Source organism: Cornus florida, unplaced genomic scaffold, assembly GCF_030987335.1.
Source record: "Cornus florida cultivar Cherokee Brave unplaced genomic scaffold, ASM3098733v1 CherokeeBrave_3.0.0_Hap2_Chr07, whole genome shotgun sequence".
Taxonomy (NCBI): domain Eukaryota; kingdom Viridiplantae; phylum Streptophyta; class Magnoliopsida; order Cornales; family Cornaceae; genus Cornus; species Cornus florida.
Window position 1 is genome coordinate 85,820,310 of NW_026775577.1, and position 23,218 is coordinate 85,843,527.

The 23,218-nt window shown below is 39.6% G+C and overlaps 1 pseudogene; it reads left to right on the forward strand.

The window, feature by feature from the left end:
- Window positions 1-5,313: 5,313 nt before the first annotated feature.
- LOC132266371 (DNA repair protein XRCC2 homolog) overlaps window positions 5,314-23,218 on the forward strand; it is a 58,065-nt pseudogene continuing 40,160 nt past the window's right edge.

The window sequence follows — 23,218 nt, forward strand, 5'->3', positions numbered from 1 at the left end:
TGGGCATAACTTTTTGCTCGGGACTCAGTTTTTGACTCCGTTTCTTCTGTTGTTCATATTTTATCATTTTGAATCTTTTCGTTCACAAAGTTTTGCCATTTGAGTGCGTCTGCTCAAATTTTACTTTTTCGAACCCGGCGGGGCCCGTTCGAGGCACTTTTTGAGATTTCTATAAAAGGGGGGTGAGATATTTCATTTTTGATCTTCTCCCCTCTTCATGCACGACCTGGAGCTCCCATGGCAGCCCAAGGGGTGCTGCCATCTTCTCTCTCCTCTTTTGGTTCACTTTTCCTTGATGGAAAGTCTTCGGCCTTAACGTTTGTTGTTCCCCTCGCCGTGCTCTACCTTTCCCCCTTATTAGAATTTGACCATTTCTTGAGTTTGGTTTTGAGGTCAAGTTATGATTTTGATGGGGCTTCTTGCGGATTTATGTTCACGGTGTTGTCCCCGACAAAACCTCTCGGTATCATCGAATTCGGAGCACTTTTATTTTGGTGGGCCTTTGGAATTTTCATCTCAAATTGAGGTAGGGGATGTTTTAGGTTTTTAATTCTTGTTATATAGCATGCTTGTGATGCTTATACTACTTATTTGCATGATTAAATATAAAATCTAGAGATTTTATTATTTATTTTTCTTGTACGGGATCTAATTTTCCCGGTTGCTCATGACTTGGTTTAAACATGTAGCATGATTTTATATTGCCCCTTGATATGCTCATTGTCGTGTATTAAAATTGAAAATTTTGAATAAGTATTAAAGATTTTATTTAATATTTATCTTAGGTGAAAGATTAATTCACATGGCCTTAACTAGCTTGAAATTAATATGTGTTAGCATATTATATTAGGCCTTAGCATGCTCTTCAACATAGTTGAATTTGAAAGTAATTGGAGGTGTTTTGAAAATTAGTAATTATTAATTAATTTGATTAATTAATTTGTCCCAAATGCACTATTCACTCTATTTAAATTCCAACTTGATATTCTTGATTTACATGCCATATAGCTTCACATGTATTTGATTTAGAATATTCGGTTAGGTTTTGAAACCTTTTATTTAATTAAATTCCATGTTTAAGATTTAATTCTCATGGTGATATACAACTTGGAATTGAATTGTGGCATGCTAGAAAATTAAGCTTAGGTATAGTTATTCACATATATAAATTGGGATTAATTGCATGAGAATTGCAACTTTTAATTTATATCTAACTTTAGTGAAAGTTTAATTCACATGATCTTAAATTGAATGAAATAAACTTGTAATGTGATATTACATTAGTTCTTGGCATGCTTTCCAACATAGGTTAATTTGAGAGCATTTGGTTAAGTTTGAAAATCTAGAGATTTTAATTAAAAACTATTTTGCGGTCTCATTAGCTTAATTAAGGTTTTAACTTGATGTTTGTATTGGCCATGACTTGTTTACTAGTATATATTAATTGTGGACCATTTGAAGTTGCTTTAGAACCTTGGTAATTAAATTAGCATGATTTAAATAGAGTTCTACTTTGTTGTTCCAATAACCTAATTGAGTTTTAGAATGGATATAGGTAATGACCATGCCATGTTCTTTAATATGTATTAATTTGAGGTTATTTGGAATTGAATTAGAATCTAGGGAATTTAATTATTTTTATTTAATTAAATTCTATCGAATTGAGCCATGGATTTAATTGTGTTTGAAAGTCGTTTCTATATTAAAATCCTGGACATGGACTTGTTGTATATTCATTTGGTTATATTTTGAGCATTGGATAACATAGTTGCTATGTTTATACTCATGAGAATATGTTTTCCTTATTGAATATATTGTTGCCTTGTGTAATGATGTGCACATTTTGTATTTAACATCATTCATGCATAGCGTGTAACGAATCGCACACTGAAGATTCGACATTCATCACATCATATTAGTTGTGGACTTAGAGCATGTATTGTATAGGTTTCCAAATTTGGTTGTGCTTGGTAGATAGTTGATTATCTTGCATATTCCTGTTGATATATGCGTTGTTGCACAACTTGTTGATTTTGGAAACTTGGGGATGTCGTTGTTTGACTATGGCTAGGACGTGGTTCTAGTACGGGGGATAATCCCTCTATATGGTCTAGTGCGCACATAGGGAGGTTACCCATGGGCTAGTAACCCTAAAGTAACTATGTTGTCGGTCTGATCCGGCGTGACGTCCGAGTATCCACTTTGTTTGATTTTGCATTTCATTTTCAAGTTGATAACTAGATGATGTTGTAACTTATTGTTTCTTATTTGTCGTTCCATTTTAAGTTACAGGATGTTAATTTTGCGAAATTGTGCTTTATGCGTTGTATTGGAAGTTCCAATGTTAGTTAAATTGCATCGATATTGAAAATCGTGTTTTGACGTTCTAATAAAGCTTAGGATTGATCCTATTGATTCTTTTATAACATAGATGTTAGGTGGCATGAACCACTACTGTTATTTTGTGCTTTAGATTCTAAGTTGATGGCTTTGAGAACTTAAACCTTGTTGTATTGTATAACATGCTCTTTTGTTGTTAAATTGCATGGATAATGTGATTCTTGTTAACTTGTATTCAAATATGCTTTTGTCATGTTGTATGGATTACTCTAGACCTAGTTCAATTGTATTGAAATGCAGTTCATGTTAATCTATACTCAAGCATTCTTCTTGTCGTGTTCTTTGGATTATCCTAACCATGATTCGTTTCATACACATATGTATATCATAATTCTTGTTGCTTAGACTCTAAGGTAGCTTAGGATGCTCCCCGAGTCTCACTTGGACATAGACGTTAGGTGGCATGAGCCCCTTTAACATGTTTCACCTTAAGGTGATAAATTTGTAAAATGCTAGGTCGATGCATGCTCATCTCCTACGAGTAGCTTTATATTACTCACCCCTACGATACTGGGGCATATTTCAGGTACGAAGACTTGGTTCGTGAAGCCTAGCATTCCTTGGATGTCGTGTAGCTTTCAAGTTTCCATTTCATGCAAATGTTAGCATGAAATGTCATTTGGTAGACTTATATGTCAAAATATGTATATTTGATTTCATGTATGTAATGTGTACATAAGTGCACTCCTTTCAATGTATTTGACATGTATGAGATGAGGCCAGAGGCCAATGACATGTCTATTGTATTCTATACAACTTTTTAACTTCATGAAATATTATAAAAACCTTGAAAAATCGTAAGTCATTGCTTCACCATGGTTGCATCGGATGTGGGAATTCCATTTTCATTCTTTCATAGGGTCTTATTAATCTTGTATGAAGTGTGGCCAAGGGCCAAACGGTCATTTGACTCCATTTTACATTTTTGGATTCCATGTTTTCCATTCTAAGTCCATTTTTGCCTTTTTGCCCGTTGGGGGGTCGGATTTTGCATCGCCTATGTTTTTAAGTCGTGGACCATTGTAGCACGTCCAAATAGGTAAGTTACGTTTGCGTGTATGGTCGTTTCCGGGCAAAACCTTATCGTTTGTGTTTTGAGCCTCTTGTGAATTCATTTCGCACTTTTTTTGCATAATCTGATCTAGGGGCGTTCTGGACCTTTCACATCAGTTTTATTTCCTTTTTTCAACATGGTTGAATAGAAAACATGATTTTAGGGGGGGTTTCTTCTTCGTGTTTTTCCAGAAAATGTCGTCTTGGTACCGGAAATCTCTCGTGAAGTTTCAGCTTCCAGTTTTCATTTAGCAGCTTTATGACCCTCTTGTTCAGTTCTGATCTAGAGGCATTTTGGTGATTTTACAATGAGTTTTTTTCGATTCCGTCCGCAATGGCAGGTAGAAAACTCGATTTTAGGGGGGGTTTCTTCTTCGTGTTTTTCTAGAAAAGCTTGTCTTGACCTCCGTTTCAAGCCTCAGTTCTGGGCAAATCAAAAAAAATGTAGCAGCAGCCAAGGGCTGCCACCAGCCATGTCTTTGGGTGCCGGCATGCACGCCGGTGGGCTCGCGCATGGGCACCGTGTGCGCCATGGCCCCTCGTTGGACCGCCGCGACGTCAATTCTTTTTTTGGGCTTTTCTCTTTTGTCCGGACTCCGATTCAAGTGAAATTTTTTTTGAACTTGACTAATTTTTCGCTGTCTTTCCAACGGTGTGATCGGTTGCACCCAGTTCTTCCTGGATAATTACCAGTTTACCCTTTTTGCTTTAAGTGCTCGTTTTTCTTCGTCATACCGTTTCTCCTTCGTTCGGACTCCGAATCATGCGATTCTTGAGTCCATCTTGATTAATTTTTCATTGTCCTTCTAGCGGTGTGCTCGGTGGCACCCGAATCTACAGTTTTCAGAAATGACTATTTTGCCCTCGGGGGATTATTTGTCATATTTTCGATCTTTTGCTTCCGCATCAGTTCTTGTTGAGTTCCACGATCTCATGGAAGGTCACTTTGACTTCTTAGAGTCTTGTTTTCTGTTTTCGCTTCCACATTCGAATCCGTTATCGGATCGTCCTTACGGTTCATCACAAGACACGCTGGCCTAAAAACCAGGGTCGTCACATAAATTGTATGTCACAATATTTTCCTAACCTAAGCTACATCTCAACTTTTCCCTTACCAACATCACACGATTCATTGCTTTATCTTGTTTGGGATACACGTTAGAAAAATATTGGGATGCTAGTAAAGAGAAATTTAGAAAATATTAGGATATTGTTAAGGAGAAAGTTGGAATGTATAGACTTTCTATATTTACACTAAAAACTAACTTACCTACATCCCAACTTTCCTCTTACCAATATCACAACTTTCTCCTTACCAACATCACACTATCCATTGCTTTATCTTATTTGGAATACACGTTAGAAAAATGTTGGGATGCTAATAAGGAGAAAGTTGGGATGTACGTTAGGAAAATATTGTGATGCAAGACCAACATCCAAATATTTTTCTAACAAGAGAAATAGAAGAATAGTAGATCGTATTCTAAGAAAATATTGGGATGTACATTCAGAAAATATTGGAATGTTGTTAAGGAGAAAATTGGAATGAATAAATTTTGTATATATGCACTAAAAATTGACTTACTCTCTTTTGTCTTTTTTGACTAACTGTCGTAACAAACTTTATATATATACACTAACACTGTCTTCAGTAAAAATTGATTTACTTTCTTTTCTTTTCGTTTTCTTTTCTTTGACTAACTGTGGCAAAATGGTGTCCACATATTACTCACAGGCTGTGACACATTAACTGTTGTGCAGGAGACGATTTTGACCGTATTTTGGTTGTGCCCCTTCTTCACTTTGGGTGAAAAACGCGCGACTGTTGTCAAGGAAGGAGTGTTTTGTTCTCCCGCCCGCCCAATAGTTGAAGAGAAGCAAATAAAAACTGCTTACTCCATCGTGGAACTGGAGGAAAAGCAAGCAAGCGTAGGAGTGTAAAAGAAATGAGATCATCAGCAGCAAAAGCAAAAGCAAAAGCAAAAGGAATCGAATGGATCGAGGGAGACGAGAGCGCCAAAGAAATGCTGGCTAGGGTTCTGAGGGAGCGACCCTTGTTGCTTATCCCTCCTCTCCACAGGGTCCCTCTGCGCGTCGGCAACGTCGTCGAGATCGTTGGGCCCTCTCCTTCCGCCAAAACCCAGATCTTGATTGAGGTATGTAATGCCTACTAGGCTACTACTACATCATTCATTTTTGATATATATATATATATATATATATATATATATATATATATATATGATTTTATTTTTATCCTTTTGCATTTATTTTGTTTTATTTAATTTTTGTGAAATACAAATACATAATTTGTATTTAGGCCGCAATTAGTTGTATTCTTCCTAAAGAATGGAATGGTGTGCACTATGGAGGCTTGGAGCGTTTAGTGATGTTCTTCGATTTGAACTGTCGATTCGATATTGTACGCCTCTCACAATCGTCAAAGCATCGAATAGTGGAATGTAATGGTTAGCTATGCTACTTCTTTCACTCTTACACATCAAACCTATTCATTGTTTTGCCCTTTTTTGTTTTAATTATTGTTTTGAGATCTGATAATTATTTGAATCTAGCTTACTTCCCTCCCCACACCCCAAACTCCCCACCCAATATGGTTATATTATTAATAATACAAGACAATATGGTACAACAGGAAAAGTGGAAGCTATAAAATAGCAACCACCAAAACAACAGTACCTCAAAATAGAAGCTCAGGACAGAGCTAAAACAACAGCAGAAAATGAACAATACAGATGCTTACCCTTTTTCGTTTTTCCTCCCTATTTTGAAAAAAAGAATTCGCCATTACTCAGTATGATATGTTGATTAGGACAAACTTAATTTTTGACATCTGAGGGGATGCTGATTGGGCTAGTTCTCCAGATGCGATGTTCTACTACTGGCTTGTGTGTTTACTTTGGTCCTAACCTCATCGGCTGGGCCACTAAGAAGCAAATCACTGTTTCTAGATCAATTGCGGAATCAGAATATAGGGCATTAGCACACACAACAGTTGATATCCAGTGGCTTACATACCTTCTTCGAGAGTTAAAAGTCCCATTACACCATCCTCCAATCCTTTATCGTGACAATATCTGCTACATAGTTAGCCTCCAACCTAGTTCTTCATGCCAGAACCAAACATATTAAGATTGACTATCACTTCTTAAGGGAACGTGTTTTACGTGGTTCTCTAAAAATCGTGTTTGTACCAAGTGCTGGCCAGATTTCTTCACCAAAGCTCTATAAGTACCTTAGTTTCAACTACTAAGAGACAAGCTGCTGGTTTGTCCTTTGCTCCACCATCATCTTGAAGGGGGGTGTTAAGAGATTAGCTAGTGATGTATTAGATCAACCAGAAAATCAGATCAAAGGGTTTGTTGAGAGAATCCCATATAGGTTTGTTGAGAGAATCTCTCCATCTCTCTCCTATTGTTGTAACAACTAACAAACAGATAAGTTTATTGAGAGAATCTCTCCATCTCTATCTTATTGCTGTAACTATAAATACACAATAGAACACCATCATTTAATGTGGTGAAAATTTCCCAAATTATTATCTTCTTTTCTCATCTATTCTCAGTTTTTACTGCCTTATTGTATTCCGTTGGGAGCGCTCCCCTTTTGAGTGCCTTTAATGAAATCTTACTTATCAAAAAAATAAATAAAAATAAGGCTCTTGTTGGGAAGTTGCTGTGGAGATTTGGCGTAGAGCGACAGAGGCTTTGGAGGATGGTCATCTCTGCGATTCGTGGAGGAGGGCGGTGGTTGGTGCTCCCTTGAGGTTAGGCTCCCACGTGGCGTAGGTGTTTGGAAATTCATTTGGAAGGGATGGGATGAATTTTTTAAACACATCATATTCAAGGTCAGGGATGGGGAGCATTCGTTTTTGAGAGGGTATTTGGTGTGGTGACGGCCTTTTGGCATGCATCTTTCCTAGTCTTTTTAGGATAGCGTGGACAGATAAGCCGTGGCTGTACGAAATGCAGCGAACCAAGAACAAAACAATAATCACGATAGATAAGTAAACACGCCACACAAAAAGAACACAAAGATTGGTTCAGCTCAAGTCTAAGCCTACGTCTACGATGAAGATTCAGTGAAAGATTCTACTATGCAAAAAACAGGAGATTACAAGTTTCAACCCCCAAACCCTAGCTCTCGCTCTCACTCCCACTCCCACTCCCTTTTCTATAATTTTTAGTCTTCTCTTGTTATCCCCCTTTAAACCCTAGACGCCCTTATATATCGAGCTACAAGAGAGTACTAAATAGGTTCCACAACTCGCCAAAAAAATGGGTGGTCTTGGGACCATGCAAAGCCCATTTTCTGGTCGAAACGACCTGGGCCGAAACAAAATTTGGGCCACAAACATCACAAATCTCCACCTTAACTCGAATTCCTCCAAACTCCATCTCCCAGCTACTCCTTCCGCCTCCTTTAAATGCCCCTAAGGGCCTCAATAAGTACAAACACCAATCAAGCCCACAAAGTGTCTGAACTTGATAATAGGAAAGACCTTAGTGGCTGTGGAGGTTTGGGTGTGAGAGGTCTATGTTATGGAAGCGGATTATTGCTTGCCGGTTTAGGGAAGAGTGGGGAGGATGGAAGTCTAGTGAGGTATCTCTTCCAGCAGGTGTGGGTGTTTGGAAAAAATTCGGAGGGGTTGGGATGAGTTCTCAAAACGGATTAGATTTAGAGTAGGGAATGGGAGTCAGGTTAGTTTTGGAAGGATTTGTGGTGTGGGGATGAGGTGTTGGCGAGTAGATTTCCACTGTTGTTTAGGATTGTTGTGGATAAGCATGCTATGGTTGCAGACTATTATCGGCTTGATAATGGGAGAGTAACTTGGGATGTGATTTTTCGTAGAAACTTTAATGATTGGGATCTGATGGAGATTACTGATTTTATGGGTTTATTGTATAGGCAAGTGTTGGAGTGGGAGGGCAGGGATAGAATGGTGTGGGAGGGAGGATCCAGTGGGGTGTTTGAGGTAAGATTGTTTTATCGAAGTTTCATGGAGTCTGTACGCATGGTTTTTCTTTGGAAAGCTGTTTGGAGGACTTCAACACCAGTAAAGGTGGCTTTTTTCACATGGACAATGTCTCTTGGAAGGATTCTTACCCTTGATAATCTGAGGAGAAGACGCCATATTGCTATTAATTTGTGCTTCATGTGCAAAAAGGCGGGGGAATTTGTGGACCATCTTTTGTTGCATTGCCCTATTGCTTCGGATATTTGGGCCATGTTCCTGGCTATTTTTGGTGTGGATTGGGTTGTTTCAAGGGACACGATAGGGATGCTAGAGGCTTGGAAAGGGCGGCTAGTGGTCAGATGAATTAGAGATGAGTGGAGGGTGACTCCGCTTTGTTTATGATGGGGTCCATGGCAAGAGAGGAATATGAAAGCGTTTGAAGGAGTTGAGTCTCTTATTTGGGTGATTAAATCAAATATTTTAGACTCTTTATTTTTGGATGAATGGGAGAAGTTGTTCATCTATGGATATTCTAATGGAGTTTATAGACAACTTGTATTTGTAGTGGCGCCTATGGTGTCTTTTCTTCTTGTTGTTAAGGGTTCACTCCCCTTTTTCTTGTTGAGCGTTTTTTCTATTAATGAAAATGTTCTTGATTACTTATCAAAAAAAAAGAAAAGGAACGACCTTAGTCATCACATCTCTAATGAAGTGTAACCTGACATCAATGTAACATCTGATTTTTGGTGGCTCCCTGGCTGTCGCTAAACACAGTCAAAACAAATCACCAACCAAGCCTTTCAACCATATACCTTCCTTCACTGCATATGTGGCTTCAATTTACTTCGCCTCAGTTGGAGATAATGCAATTGTAGACTGCAAAGTGGCCTTCCAACTGATCACACTGCCACAAAGAGTGAATACATACCCTGCCAGGACCTCATATCAAGATCTTCAGATAATCCAAATCAACAAACCCAACGACACTCCCACACGTGTTGCTTCCTGTGCCATAGACTAAGCCAACATCTGTAGTGCCTCGCAAGTACTGCAATATCCACTTCACTGCTCGTCAATAGACCTTCCTAGGTCTATGCATGTATCTGCTTACTATGCTAACTGCATGTGAAATGTTTGGCGTAGTGCACACCATAGCATACATGAAGCTACCAACTGCACTAGTATAAGGAACATGAGACATGTGCTCCACTTCCTCCTCGGTCTATGGTGACAATCATGTTGAAAGTCTAAAGTGGGCTACCAATGGAGTACTCACAGGTTTTTATGCTTGCATACTGAAAGCGTTTTAACACCTTCTGAATGTATTTCCACTATGACAAATACAATACGCCCATGGCTCTATTACTATGAATTTCCATTCCCAAAATCCTATACGCGACACCAAGGTCCTTCATCTCAAATTCACTACTAAGCTGAGCCTTCAACATGTTAATTTGTGACATGTTCCTATAAGCTATCAACATGTCATTAACATAGAGTAACAAGTATAAAAACGAACCATCTGAGATCCTCCTGTGACACACACAATTGTTGAAGTCCATCCCAACCATAAAGGTATTGAATTGCTTGTACCACTGTCTAGGAGATTGCTTTAGCCCATACAAGGATTTTTTCAAAAGGCAAGTATGGTTTTCCTTTTACAGAATCTCAAACCCCTCAGACTAATGTATATAAATCTGCTCTTCCAAGTCACCATGCATGAATATAGTCTTGACATCAAGCTGCTCAAGCTTCAAGTCATATAAAGCAACCTTAGCAAGCAACACCGTGATTGAGCTCTATTTCACAACATTCACATTTCTGCCACACTCCACTTTATTCAAATGTTGTTTCCTAACTACCCAACATTTGGTACCATAAAGTATGGTTGGTTTAATAAGTTGTTCTATAGAACTCCCCTTTCAATCGTATGGGGATATCTTTATCAAATTATATACTAGATGCACTCCTCCATTTAACCCATCTTGCCTTCATTCTATCATTAATGTCATCTCCACTCATTATGAATAATTGAGCCTAAATAACCAAAATGTTCACTTTTTTTTACCTCTTGATTCTCAATCGTCATTACATCCTCATTTGTCTTCCTAGATTTACTAAAATTACATTCTATCTATTTGGTTTTTTCGACTTATCTTAAACCCTTTTATTTTAAAGCTTCTTACCAAACTCCAATTTGGCATTAACTCCTCTAGTCTCATCAACTAAAACAATATCATCAGTAAATAATGTACACCATGGAATCTCATCTTGGATGTGTCGTTTTAGCTCATTCGTAACCAAAGCAAAAAGGTATGGGCATAATGCTAACCCGGGAATTCACTTGTTTCCTGTACAGTTGTTCTAAGTATGATCACACAACCATCATACATGTCCTTTATTGTGTCAATGTATCCCTTTGTGACTTCTTTTCAAAAACCCTCCATATTAGGTCTCTAGGTACCTTATCATAGGCTTTCTCCAAATCAATAAAAACCAAATAGAGATCTCTCTTCTTCTCTGTATATCTTCCCATCAGTCTCCTTAGTAAGTAAATAGCTTCCATTGTTAACCTAACTGGCATGAATCCAAATTGATCCTCTGACCCGCCGTTTCTTTTCTTAGGCTTTGTTCAATCATTCTCTCCCAAAGTTTCATAGTGTGACTTATCAATTTAATACCACAGTAATTATTACAACTTTGTACACCCCCTTTACTTTTATATATAGGTACTAGAATACTTTGGAGCCACTCATCTGGCATCCTCTTAGTTGTTATTATCTTATTAAACAATTTTGTTAGCCAAGACAAACCAATATCTCCTAGACACTTCCCACATCTCAATACGAATGCCATCGGGTCCTGAAGCCCTCCCCGATTTCGTCTTATTTAAGGCATTCCTAACCTCCCACTTCTTGACCCTACAGAAAAAAATATGTTCTCTACATATTCTTCCAAGTGTAGACTTCCTATATGGTTTTCATTTAGCAATTTCTCAAAATAACTTTTCCATCTTTCTTTAATTTCATCGCCTTTTACTAAAACCCCGTTAATCTCACTCTTAATACATTTAATAAAGCTAAAATCTCTAGTTTTCATCTCCCTTAGCTTAGCAAGTGTATATATATTCTTCTCCTCCCATCTTTTGTGCCTAGTTTAGATATCTTTTGTGCCTAGTTTAGAATATAAATCGTCATATGCTCTATGTTTTGCCACACTACTTATCTTTATTTACTTTTTTATATTTGTCAAAGGCTTCAGTATTTTTTGTTTTTTGCCAAACTTTATAGCATTTCCTTTTTGTTTTACTACCTTTTGGACTTGATCATTCCATCACCAAGTTTTTTTAAATAATGGTCCCGGTCCTTTTGATTCTTCTAAGACTTTTGCTACTCTTTTAATATATGTAGTCATCTTCTTCTATATTAAGTTCGTTTCATTTCTATATTCCATGATGCTTCTCTGAACATCCTATTTTTAAATAATTATACTTTCTCCCCTGAGTCCCGTCTAATAAATTCCACCACCTAGTCCTTGGTTTATGGTTCTCTTTCTTCTTTTAGGTTGTTCTTTTATACATAAATCTAAAACAAGAAGCCTATGTTGTGATGTCAGACTCTCTTTATTAAGTGTACATCTCCCTTTAAAGGTTAAGCCTTTTTCTAACTACTTGGAGTAGGTCCAATGAATCTTATTTTTCTATTCCGATTTAGAAGTATTGATTTGATGTTCCTAAGTTGTTCTGGCATTAGTTTGTCTATCTATTTTTATTTTGATGCAGTCATGTCACATTCAAGTCTATTCATTTTTTTTCCATGGAAAATGAATCCCATGTGCTTTTGCCCCCGTGGAACAATAACCCTTAATGTTCCCGTTGGGAATTGGATGAGGTACCATTGGGCTACAACTCTTGGTGATTTTTCTCTTTAGTTTATTGTTTCATTTAGCACCCTTTTTTTTTTTTGATCATAAACTATGTTATTTTCCTAGAAACTGTCATGAACTAATGCTTGTATTCTCTTCAATTTTCGTACCATGATTTCTTTTGTTTGCCTCTATGTCTTATTTTTTCTTGTTCAAACACAAGCATTTATTGCATAAAATTGTAAGGGTATTTTAATTTTTTTATAGGATCAAGAATCAATGTTACTTGCGAGCAAAATGATGTTAACGTTTCTAAGTATAACTTGAAGGAGCCACGTATCGGATATGACAAGGAATTGTTTGCAGCATGCATGAGACGGTTCTTGCATGTTCGTTGTTATGATAGTATGGAATTTCTTTCAACTCTTAAGGTGAGAAGCTTCTTTTCATGCAGTTGGTTACTATATACTAGAATAAGATTTAAGTTGCAGTAACTCTACAACGCACCTTTCTTCATATTTGGTGTTAACCATGTTAGTATTTTTATTTTTATTTACTTTGAGACGACATTTTATTTAAGCTCCGTTTGTTTCGATGTAAAATATATTTTAGAAATATTATTTTAATTTTTTGGTGTTTGGTTGTCGTAAAATATTTATGAAGGAAAAAATATTAAAATTTAACAAAAATAACTTACCCATAAATGTTCGGCAAGTTATTTTACATGCCCGGCCCGATAGATTCAACCTCAACCTTGACCTAAACCTTTGCCAAACACCGAATATTTTACCCCAAAAAGGAAAATATTTTTTGAGGAAAATATTTTACGTTGAAACAAATTGAGCCTTAATATTATTTTATTGTGTGCTCAGACGCTTAATACTTTAAATGGTGACAAATAATGAGTAAATAGAATAGAAAGAGGACTGTAAAAATCAAATTCATGCAATTGAGGAGATTAAAGAAACAAAGAGAAGTGAATCTCAACCATCAAATTTCTTTCAATTTATATGAGAAGTAATCGCTGAAAAATGTCTCCTTTGATGCTCTTGCTAATGAGTGGAGCTAGGTATTTCTCCTTAAAGGGGTGACATAGTCCATTAGAGGCCCAAGAAACAAAATGTTCAAAGAATGCTTACAGACATTTGGTTCGATTCAACGTGGGACGTAATTGGGACCATGCATAGTGATGTTCAAATGGATCTTGGTCTTATTCTATATTTTCTTTTATTTAATATGCTGATCGCTCATTTTTCTATTATGTAAAGAATTTTTTTAAAACGAACCTTAACATTCGCAATTTTATATTTAAAATTCAAAATGGACACATGTCATTCTATAATTTCGCCATGTGGAGGAGGTCCCTCCTCAATGTCCTCATCGCTGAGGAGGCAAGTATTGTTCTTACCATATTAATGTAGAATTTGAACTCCTAAAGCTCTATATAAGGATCTCTACTCATTCCAAATCACACAACTTAAAACCCTGGTTTGAGGTTTCTCTGAAATCTTCAAAGCTCTCTCTTGCTTTTTCTTAATATACACTCCCTCTACAAGACTTCAAACAACCTTTGATGGCTTTAGTCGTGCTTGGATTAGTTTTCAGTTTTAGTTTTCAAAAATAGTTTTCAGAGAATCAAAAAAGAAAATAGTTTTTTTAGTTTTCAAAAATAGTTTTCAGAGAATAAAAAAAAAAAATAGTTTTCAGTTTGTTTAGTCTGAAATTCCGTTTGGTTGGGGAAACTACAAAACAGTTTTCCAAAAACAAAAACTCAAAAATTTGTTTGGTTGTATCTACTTAAAATAGTTTTCTCAACTAAGAAAATTGCACATCACTATATTATAGAAAATAGAGTGGGGCGATGCGGAAGTGTGGTGCTCAAGGTGGTGAAGTTGGCGGTGCAGAAGTGGGCACTCAAGTGGTGTGTTTGCAGGAGATGAAGTTGTCCTCTATTTCATACAGGGTCGTTAGGAACCTTTGGGGTGGGAGATTTGTTGAGTGGGAGGTGTTGGATGCTTCAGGTGTTTCGGGAGGTAATCTTGTGATGTCGGATAGGAGGTGGGTATCTAAGAGGTATGTGTGGATTGGGATATTTTCCGTCTCTTGTGGTTTTGCTATGGAGGAGGATGGCTTCCAATGGGTGTTCTTCAGTGTTTATGGTCTTGTTGAGGATGGGGAGAGGCATTTGCTGTGGGAGGAGCTTGGCTCTATTTGGAGGATATGCCCCCTTCGATGGTGTGTGGGTGAGGAGTTTGATGTTCTTCGTTTCCAGCGGAAGAGGTTTACCTGGGCAGGTGGACTTCGGCCATGAAGCAGTTTTCACTTTTCAGGCTTCATTAACCACCTTTAGTTGATTGATTTGCCATTGGAGGGAGTGCCCTTCACTTGGTCTAGTGGCAGACAGTCTACTACCTTGTCTTGTCTGGATAGGTTCCTTTTATCTGGAGACTGCAAGGAGAAATATTTGGACGTGGTTCAGGCTGCTTTGGCTAGACCCACCTCGGACCATATTCCCTTGGTTTTGGATTGTGGTGGGTTGTGGAAGAGGAGCTCTCCATTTAGATTTGAGAACATGTGGCTTCGGGCGGAGGGCTTCAAGAAGAGGTGCAGGCTTGGTGGACGGGGTATGGGGCGAGTGGCACTTCGAGCTTTACCTTTGCGGGTAAACTTAGGCGCTTGAAGGAAGACATCAAAAGGTAGAACAAGGAGGTGTTTGGGAATGTGACGGCCCGAATTTCTATAACCGGAAGCGTTAGTGAGTAACCAAAAAACTGACCGATTACGAGTTCGAAACGTGGAAGCAAGAAAAGAAAGGAGGTCTCTAGAGATAGACACTACCTCTAAGACAACAAAGTAACCTTCTAAGAAGTCACGAGACTCAAGTAGAAGATGAATGCGGAAGCTAAGGTCAAAAGGGTAAAAGGGTCAAAACAAACAAAATATGTAACTAGGGGTAAAATGGTCATTTTACCCAATGGTGGAGAAATTAGACTCAAAACAAGTCAAATGAAGTGTACTCAATCCAATATAATCAATTCATAACATCCCAAGAGGTTCTAAGACCTTTAATCATGATTTCCCAAAAATACCCCCTCCCGGTCAAGTGATTTTCTGACACTACCCCACTAAAACGAGTATATCTCTCAGTAGGAATGGAATATGAAAATGGGATTGGTACCATTGAAAAACTAACTCAAAATCCTTGAACTTAGACTCAAGAATGACCTAATTTGGATTTGGAATGAGGGAGATATGACTGTCTAATGCATGAATAGTAACTTCGTATTCTGCCAAAGGACTGAAAGTAGGCTGCCGGAAAGGTTTCCCAAGGTCTAAATTGAAAATACGTCTTTCAAATACACCTAAATGACCTCTGGATGTCCCGGAGTGGTCGGTACGGTTGTTGGAAAAAAATCAATGAATAGTAACCGTGACCAAAATTACAAAAAAAAGAAAACTCAATTTTTTGTACATTGTTTCCCCTTGCCCAAAACTGATCCCTAAGGCCTCTAAGCTCAATCCCAAATGAAACGAAACATGGAATGAGATAAATACATACATGGGTACATTGAAGTAGCAAAAGTAAACATTGAAATTAGCCTCATTACATTAATCAAATGAATTTAAATATACAATTTGCATAAAAGAAGATTACATCCACATTTAAGAGATACATTACACTTAAAGCTATCCCATACATAAGGATAAGTTCAAATAGAAACTAATAAAAATACATCCAAGCTAGATAAAGTTACATCCATGCCAAGCATGCATTGTCCTGAAAAATGTTTATCAACGGGTGTGATTAAATTACTCCGTAGGAAAGTGCATTATGAGGATAACCTAAGGTTTCATTGGCCTCACAAGAATAGCATATGTTATACATATGTGGAACATGCCTCCTATGCGTCTAATTTAAGGGTGAAACTAAGGGATCATCCTAGAACTAGCATTGGAGCATCATAATTTAAATCCACATCATAGAATGCATTTAACCAAATTGGAACATCCAATACCAAATACTCCAAGCTACATTTGCATCAAAGTGTCAACTTAGAAATGAAATACGAAATCACATAATAGGAATATCTTGGACACGAACATCCGGTTATGAACATCACAACCAAGACAAATTAGCTATTTTGGGCTACTAACTCGCAGGGAACTACCCAAGTGGCTACTATAATTGGGGAGACCTCATACCTCCCGCACTAGAGTTGAACTCTAGCTATGTCAACGTAACAATGTCCCAAGTGTTTCCCAAAATCAACAACCAATTTCACAACATAGCCACATAGTCAATTCACAAGTTTCACCTTCCATGCACACAAAAGATGCAAGATTCAAGCATATCATGCTCCAAGTCCTCAAGGCTAATATGGCATGATATCAAGCAAGATATGTAATTGCATATGCTAACATTGAGAATTCAACTTAAAAGATTAATTCATGCTAGCACTTTAAGGTCTCTAATACCTTAGCTACACAACCACACAATCATTATGCTAATCTCTAGCATGTTAAATGTCAAGAACAACAATTTAGTAATAATTCTTAAAATGGCAAGAACAACAAATATTTAGTAATACTTCTCAAAATGACAAGAACAACAATAATCTAGTGATAATTCTACATCAAGGAAGCTAACATTAAACCATCATCTTTCTAGTTAAACATAAACTTTCAAGACACATAATCATGCATTTGAACAATATTTTTTTTTTTTTTTTTGATAAGTAAAATGTATTAGAAAGCGTTCAAAAGGGGAACGCATCCTGAGATATACACAAAAAGAATCTATGAACTCAAAGAACCCAAAAAGTCCACAATGTCCTCTAAAGAAGAATAATCCCTCCCCCAACCCCAACAAAAAAGGGTACAAATAATAGAAAATTTCGGCTCTCCAATAGAGGACTTCTTCCCATCAAAAGATCTTCTGTTCCGCTCTTTCCAAAGACTCCACCAAACGCAAAGAGGGGTCACTCTCCAGAAGTCTCTAGCCTGAGCCCCCACCCATTGGCCCCTCCAGATATCTAGCAATCCTCGAGAAGTCTGAGGCATGACCCAATGGATGCCAAACAAACCAAGCGAAAGACTCCAACATTCATAAGCAACAGGACGATGCAACAGAAGGTGATCCACGGACTCCCCAAAACACTTGCAAAGACAACACCGATTAACAATGATATGTCTTCTCTTCCGTAAATTGTCCAAAGTCAGAATCTTACTCCAAGCTACCATCCACACAAAAAAGGCCAACCTAAGGGGCGCCTTAGAGAGCCACACCGTCTTCCACGGGAAGGGCAACCCATGAAACCCAGAGAGGCGCACAAAGAATGACCGGACCTGGAACGTCCCATTAGAAGAAGGCACCCAAAACAAGGAATCCACACCAGTGCCATCCAATTCCTGTCTATACAAAAGGGCCAACAAGCCAGTGACATCATCCAACTCCCAATCCTGAAAAGGTCGACTGAATCGCACATCCCAAGACAACGTCCCCCTATCAAGACGATAGCAGTCAGCAACCATAGCATGTTTGTCAACAGCAATCCTAAACAATCTTGGAAACAACAGAGCCAAAGGCCTATCTTCACACCAGGAATCCTCCCAAAACCTGACAAATCTTCCATCCCGAACTCTGAATCTAATGTGTTTGGAGAATTCATCCCACCTCTTCCCAATGGACCTCCACACCCCCACACCATAAGCAGCCCTAATAGGCCTAGCTGACCACCCCCCTTTCCTCCCCAAAATGACAAGAGATGACCTTTCTCCATAATCTATGTCTTTCACTGCCGAACCTCCAAAGCCACTTGCCTAGAAGAGCATTATTAAAAGGGGCCAGTCTTCTAATTCCGAGACCACCAAGCTGAAGAGGCTTGCAAACCTGAAGTGAATCTCAATGAAGTATACATCAACACATCTTTCTACCAATTGAATAACAAGTTCACAATTTATATATACATGCTTTGAACCATGTAAAAGCCTTTAAGTCAAGAAAGAGAAATCTCATGAATCTTCCTACAACTCACACAACATGCATATAGCTCATGATAAACCCCAAAACACAATGAAAGCTCCTAGGTTACAATCATACTACACCCCCTACCTCACTAGAGAAAGCCTCTCTAGAATCCAAAGAATAGATGAGCAATGAAAAATCTAAGACAAGAGCCCTTGTAGGCCAAGGTGCAAGCGAGCCTTCTTCCTTCTATGGTGAAGCCAAAAGGTGAGAGGAAGGTGGGCAAAACCAAGCTCTAAGGTGAGCAACAATGGAGGTAAAGAGAGAAAGGAAGGAGGAGGAAGAAGAAGATTAGTGGAAAAAGGTGAAACAATATATGATATAAATCATAAAAACAACCCTAGCACTACCTCTCACATACACTTAAATCTAAGCCCTCCACTTGTCACCATCTTAACCTTCCACACAAAACACACATCCAACCATACACTTGGCATCATCCAAGCCTTACATATGTCACCAATTAAAGGCTAAAACTTGGTCCAATCAAATGATGACATTTTGCACAACTTCTCCAATTTGTACAAAAGTCCTTCGTAGAAATATCTAAAAAGAGAATCGCACAAATGCCCCAAAATAAAATCTCTCCAAAAGATAATCACACAAAGGACCTCAAAAATGAAAATGTCCCCAAAGAAATAAAGCACATATACCCCCCACGAAAGCATAATTTAATAAGCATGCATTGCTACACAATTAAATTATACATTAACGATAAAATAAGCTAAATTAAATGCATGAAGTGTCGGAAATAGTAGAAATTTAATATAGAAGAAAAAGAGAGAGAATTGTGTAAAGGCTTGAATGAAATTTATAATATATAAAGGCTTGAATGATATGAATCACTCATTCACAGCTGTAGTATTTATAGATAAAAAGAGCACATTGTCACGGGCTTAGAGTTTCAGCACCACTCTAGCTACTCCCGTGCGGCACCAAGGCGTTGCTTCTACTCTCGCAAGGACTTGGTCAGCCTAACTTCCATGCACACCTTAGCTAACACACTCCCCTCGTGCGTTTACTAGTGTTGTAGTGGCCCTCGCCCTCTCCTCACTTGGCTTGCACACTCACACACACTAAGACACTTAAGTTGGAAAGGAAAGAATTCTTCTATTACTTCAAAGAATGCTTTGTACAAAGCTAGCACTCAAACTCTCTACAAGGCTCTCAAGACTCACTCTAGGACTTGTTGCCTACAAAATGAAGTCCTTCCTCTATTTATAGGCATCCCCATCCCTAATGGATGGCTAGGATGCATTCTAACCTACAGTGGAGATCGATTTTCTAGAATCTTCTCCCACCTTCTTCATACTTCCATACTTATCTACAAGTATCTACAATATTCTAGAACTCTATATACTACTCCACACAATTCTGGAGAACTCTAGAATATACTACACATAACTAGAATCTTCCACACAATACTAGACAAGTCCGGAAGACTCTAGAAACTCCACTTGCCATGCAGCGTCTTTCTCAGCGTCTGCGTGGCACAACTTCCATAGGCGGGGCGTGACATTCTCCCCCACCCATTTCCGTGACGCCCTCGTCACGGTTTCTTCAACTAACCTAACCTCTCGCAGGTCATCAGCACTTGCGCATATGTCCTTGGCCCAAACGTACGAGCACCCTTCGGGAGATGTGAGGTCCTCACGAGCTCCATCGTGTTGACTGCCACCTCTGGACTCTCCTTCCTGCCTGCGAGTGGCACCATGCATGCGGCCTTGCCTTCTTCGCCTCCAAGTATCATCAATGCACCAAGGCATGGTAGTGGCGTGGCGTTGTTCCTGTCCATGAACTCCAGCCCCAGCACCATGTCGTGGTCGTACATCTCCGCAACCTGGAAGTCGGCCTTGCCCTTCCATCCTTACATGCATAGCTCCACCTCCTTGCACACTCTACTCACGCGTGCCTCCTCGGAGTTGACGGCCTTGATCCAGCCCTCCGTCTTGCGCACCTCCAAGCCAAGTCGTTGCGCCTCCTCCGGGGTAATGAAGTTGTGTGTAGCGCCCGTGTCCACCAACGTTTACACGACTTTGCCACCAACTTGCGCATCCACATAGCGCACCCCAGCTACCTTCTTTGCCTTGCCCTTCTTCTTGGTGTCATGCGCCATGCTACTCAGCATCTGCATATCCCCCATGCACCTGTCTTCTTCGCTGCCCGCATCGTCCATCTTACCCTTGCCCTTATCCTTCACAAGGGCATTCATGGTCTTCTTGTTGGGGCAGTGTCGCAATAGGTGCGGCCCTTCGCACAAGTAGCACTTCGGCGGCTCCCACTTGCCCTTGTCGCGGCGCTCCCCTTTGCCATTGGCCTTGGACCTCTCTCCATGGTCCTTGCCCTTACCATGGCGTGGGCGTCTCTCTTCATCGCTGTGCTCATCATTACCGGACTTGGGCGAGCCCCCTTTCTTGAAGCGTCGGTCTCCCCCACCTTTGCCGTGGTTCCTCTTGGGAGACGGGCCCTCTTGTCATAGCGCCTAAAGTCTTCAAGGCGCTTCGCTATAGCCATTGCGGATGCGAAGTCTCTAGGCTCCCTCCTTCTCAACTCTGTGGCTACCCAAGACTGCAACCCATCAATGAACAAGCACACGCGTTGCCGCTCCGGCATCTTTGGGATCTCTAGCATCAAGTTGGAGTACTCCTTCACATACTCCTTTATTCTGCCCTTCTGCTTCAGTCGCCTTAGGTTGATCATGGCGAGGTCCTCGACGCACTCGGGGTAGAACTGCCTCTTGAACTCCTCCCATGTGTCAACCGCTCTTGCGCCTCTACCGGTGAAGCGCTGCCTCCACCATAGAGCGGCAGTGTCCGTGAGGTACATAGTGCCTGTCTGCACCTTCTCCTCATCATCCTCGATCTCCATGCACTCGAAGTACCGCTCCACGTGCCAGAAGAAGTTGTCAATCTGGCACTCATTCCTTGCCCCATCGTACTCCTTGGGCTCCGGCGCCTTCTTCTTCCTTGGCTTCACCACGACCTCACGCGCCTAGGAGAACTCCTTCTTGCACTCGACAATCTGCACGCGCAAGTCGTCTACCGATCATACAAGTCCCTTTCCCTCTCTTGTGCCTTGTTGGCGATGCCATCAATTAGCTCCTATAGCTCCGCCATCATTCTCTCGAGCCTGTTAAACTTGGTCTCCGTGTAGACCAAGTGTGTGGTAAGCTTCTCCTCCAACTCCAAGACGTGGACTTGGTGGTCTCTTCCGCTAGCCATGTCTACTCCAACAAAGCTCCCTTGACGAACCTGCTCTGATACCAATTGTCACAGGCTTAGAGTTTCAGCACCACTTTAGCTACTCTTGTGCGGCACCAAGGCGTTACTTCTACTCTCGCAAGGACTTGGTCAGCCTAACTTCCGTGCACAGCTTAGCCAACACACTCCCCTCGTGTGCTTACTAGTGTTGTAGTGGCCCTCGCCCTCTCCTCACTTGGCTTGCACACTCACACACACTAAGGCACTTAAGTTGGCAAGGAAAGAACACTTCTATTACTTCAAAGAATGCTTTGTACAAGGCTAGCACTCAAACTCTCTACAAGGCTCTCAAGACTCACTCTAGGACTTGTTGCATAGAAAATGAAGTCCTACCTCTATTTATAGACATCCCCATCCCTAATGGATGGCTAGGATGCATTCTAACCAACGGTGGAGATCGATTCTCTAGAATCTTCTCGCACCTTCTTCATACTTCCATACTTATCTACAAGTATCTACAATATTCTAGAACTCTCCATACTACTCCACACAATTCTGGAGAACTCTAAAATATACTACACATAACTAGAATCTTCCACACAATACTAGACAAGTCCGGAAAACTCTAGAAACTCCACTTGCCATGCAGTTGCCATGCAGTGTCTTCTTCAGCGTCTGCGTGTCGCCTACGTGGCACAACCTCCATAGGTAGGGTGTGACAACATGCCCATATTACAAGAAAGGAAACTAAATTAAATCTAAATCAAATCATAACATATTCTAAAGCATATTCTATGGCATATTCTATAGCATAATTAAATCTCTACTAATATGGCAAGTCATTCCATAAATCGTGGATATCATATATGCTAACACTCCCTCTCAAGTTGGTGTGTGGATGTCTGAAACGTCCAACTTGGACAATGCATTCTCAAACACAATCTAGCTGATACCCTTTGTAAGAATGTCTGCAAGCATTTGAGAGCTTGTAACAAATGGAGTGCAAATTTGACCAGAGATGATCTTCTCTCGAATGAAGTGCCGAACAACAAATAAAAAATGTCTCCTCAGACCATAAAAATTAACAATGTCTCCTCAGACCATAAACAACCAATCATGTCTCCTCAGACCGTAAACAACCAATCATGTCTCCTCAGACCGTAAACAACCAACAATGTCTCCTCAGACCATTTCCCTTCACATGTTTAAAATATGTAGATGGAAGAATCAACAATGTCTCCTCAGACCATTCCCCATCATACATATGTTTAAACAATGTAGATGAAAGAATCAATAATGTCTCCTCAGACCATAAAAAAGAAACAACTATGTCTCCTCAGACCACTTCTGAGTAGGTGGTGGCAAACTCGCAACACCCTCATTAAGGTCGGATCACCCTGCCTACCCAACACCTCCTGGATGGGAGATCTCACCCTAGACCATTCCCGAATGGGTGGTGCCGAACTCGCAATGCCCTCATTGCAGTCAGACCACCCTGGCTCTGATACCAAGTAGAAATATAATACAGAAGAAAAAGAGAGAGAATTGTGTAGAGGCTTGAACGAAATTTATAATATGTAAAAGCTTGAATGATATGAATCACTCATTCACAGCTCTAGTAGTTATAGATAAAAAGAGCACATGTTCATATTACAATAAAGGAAACTAAATTAAGGCCTGTTTGGTTGGGCTTTTTGTAGC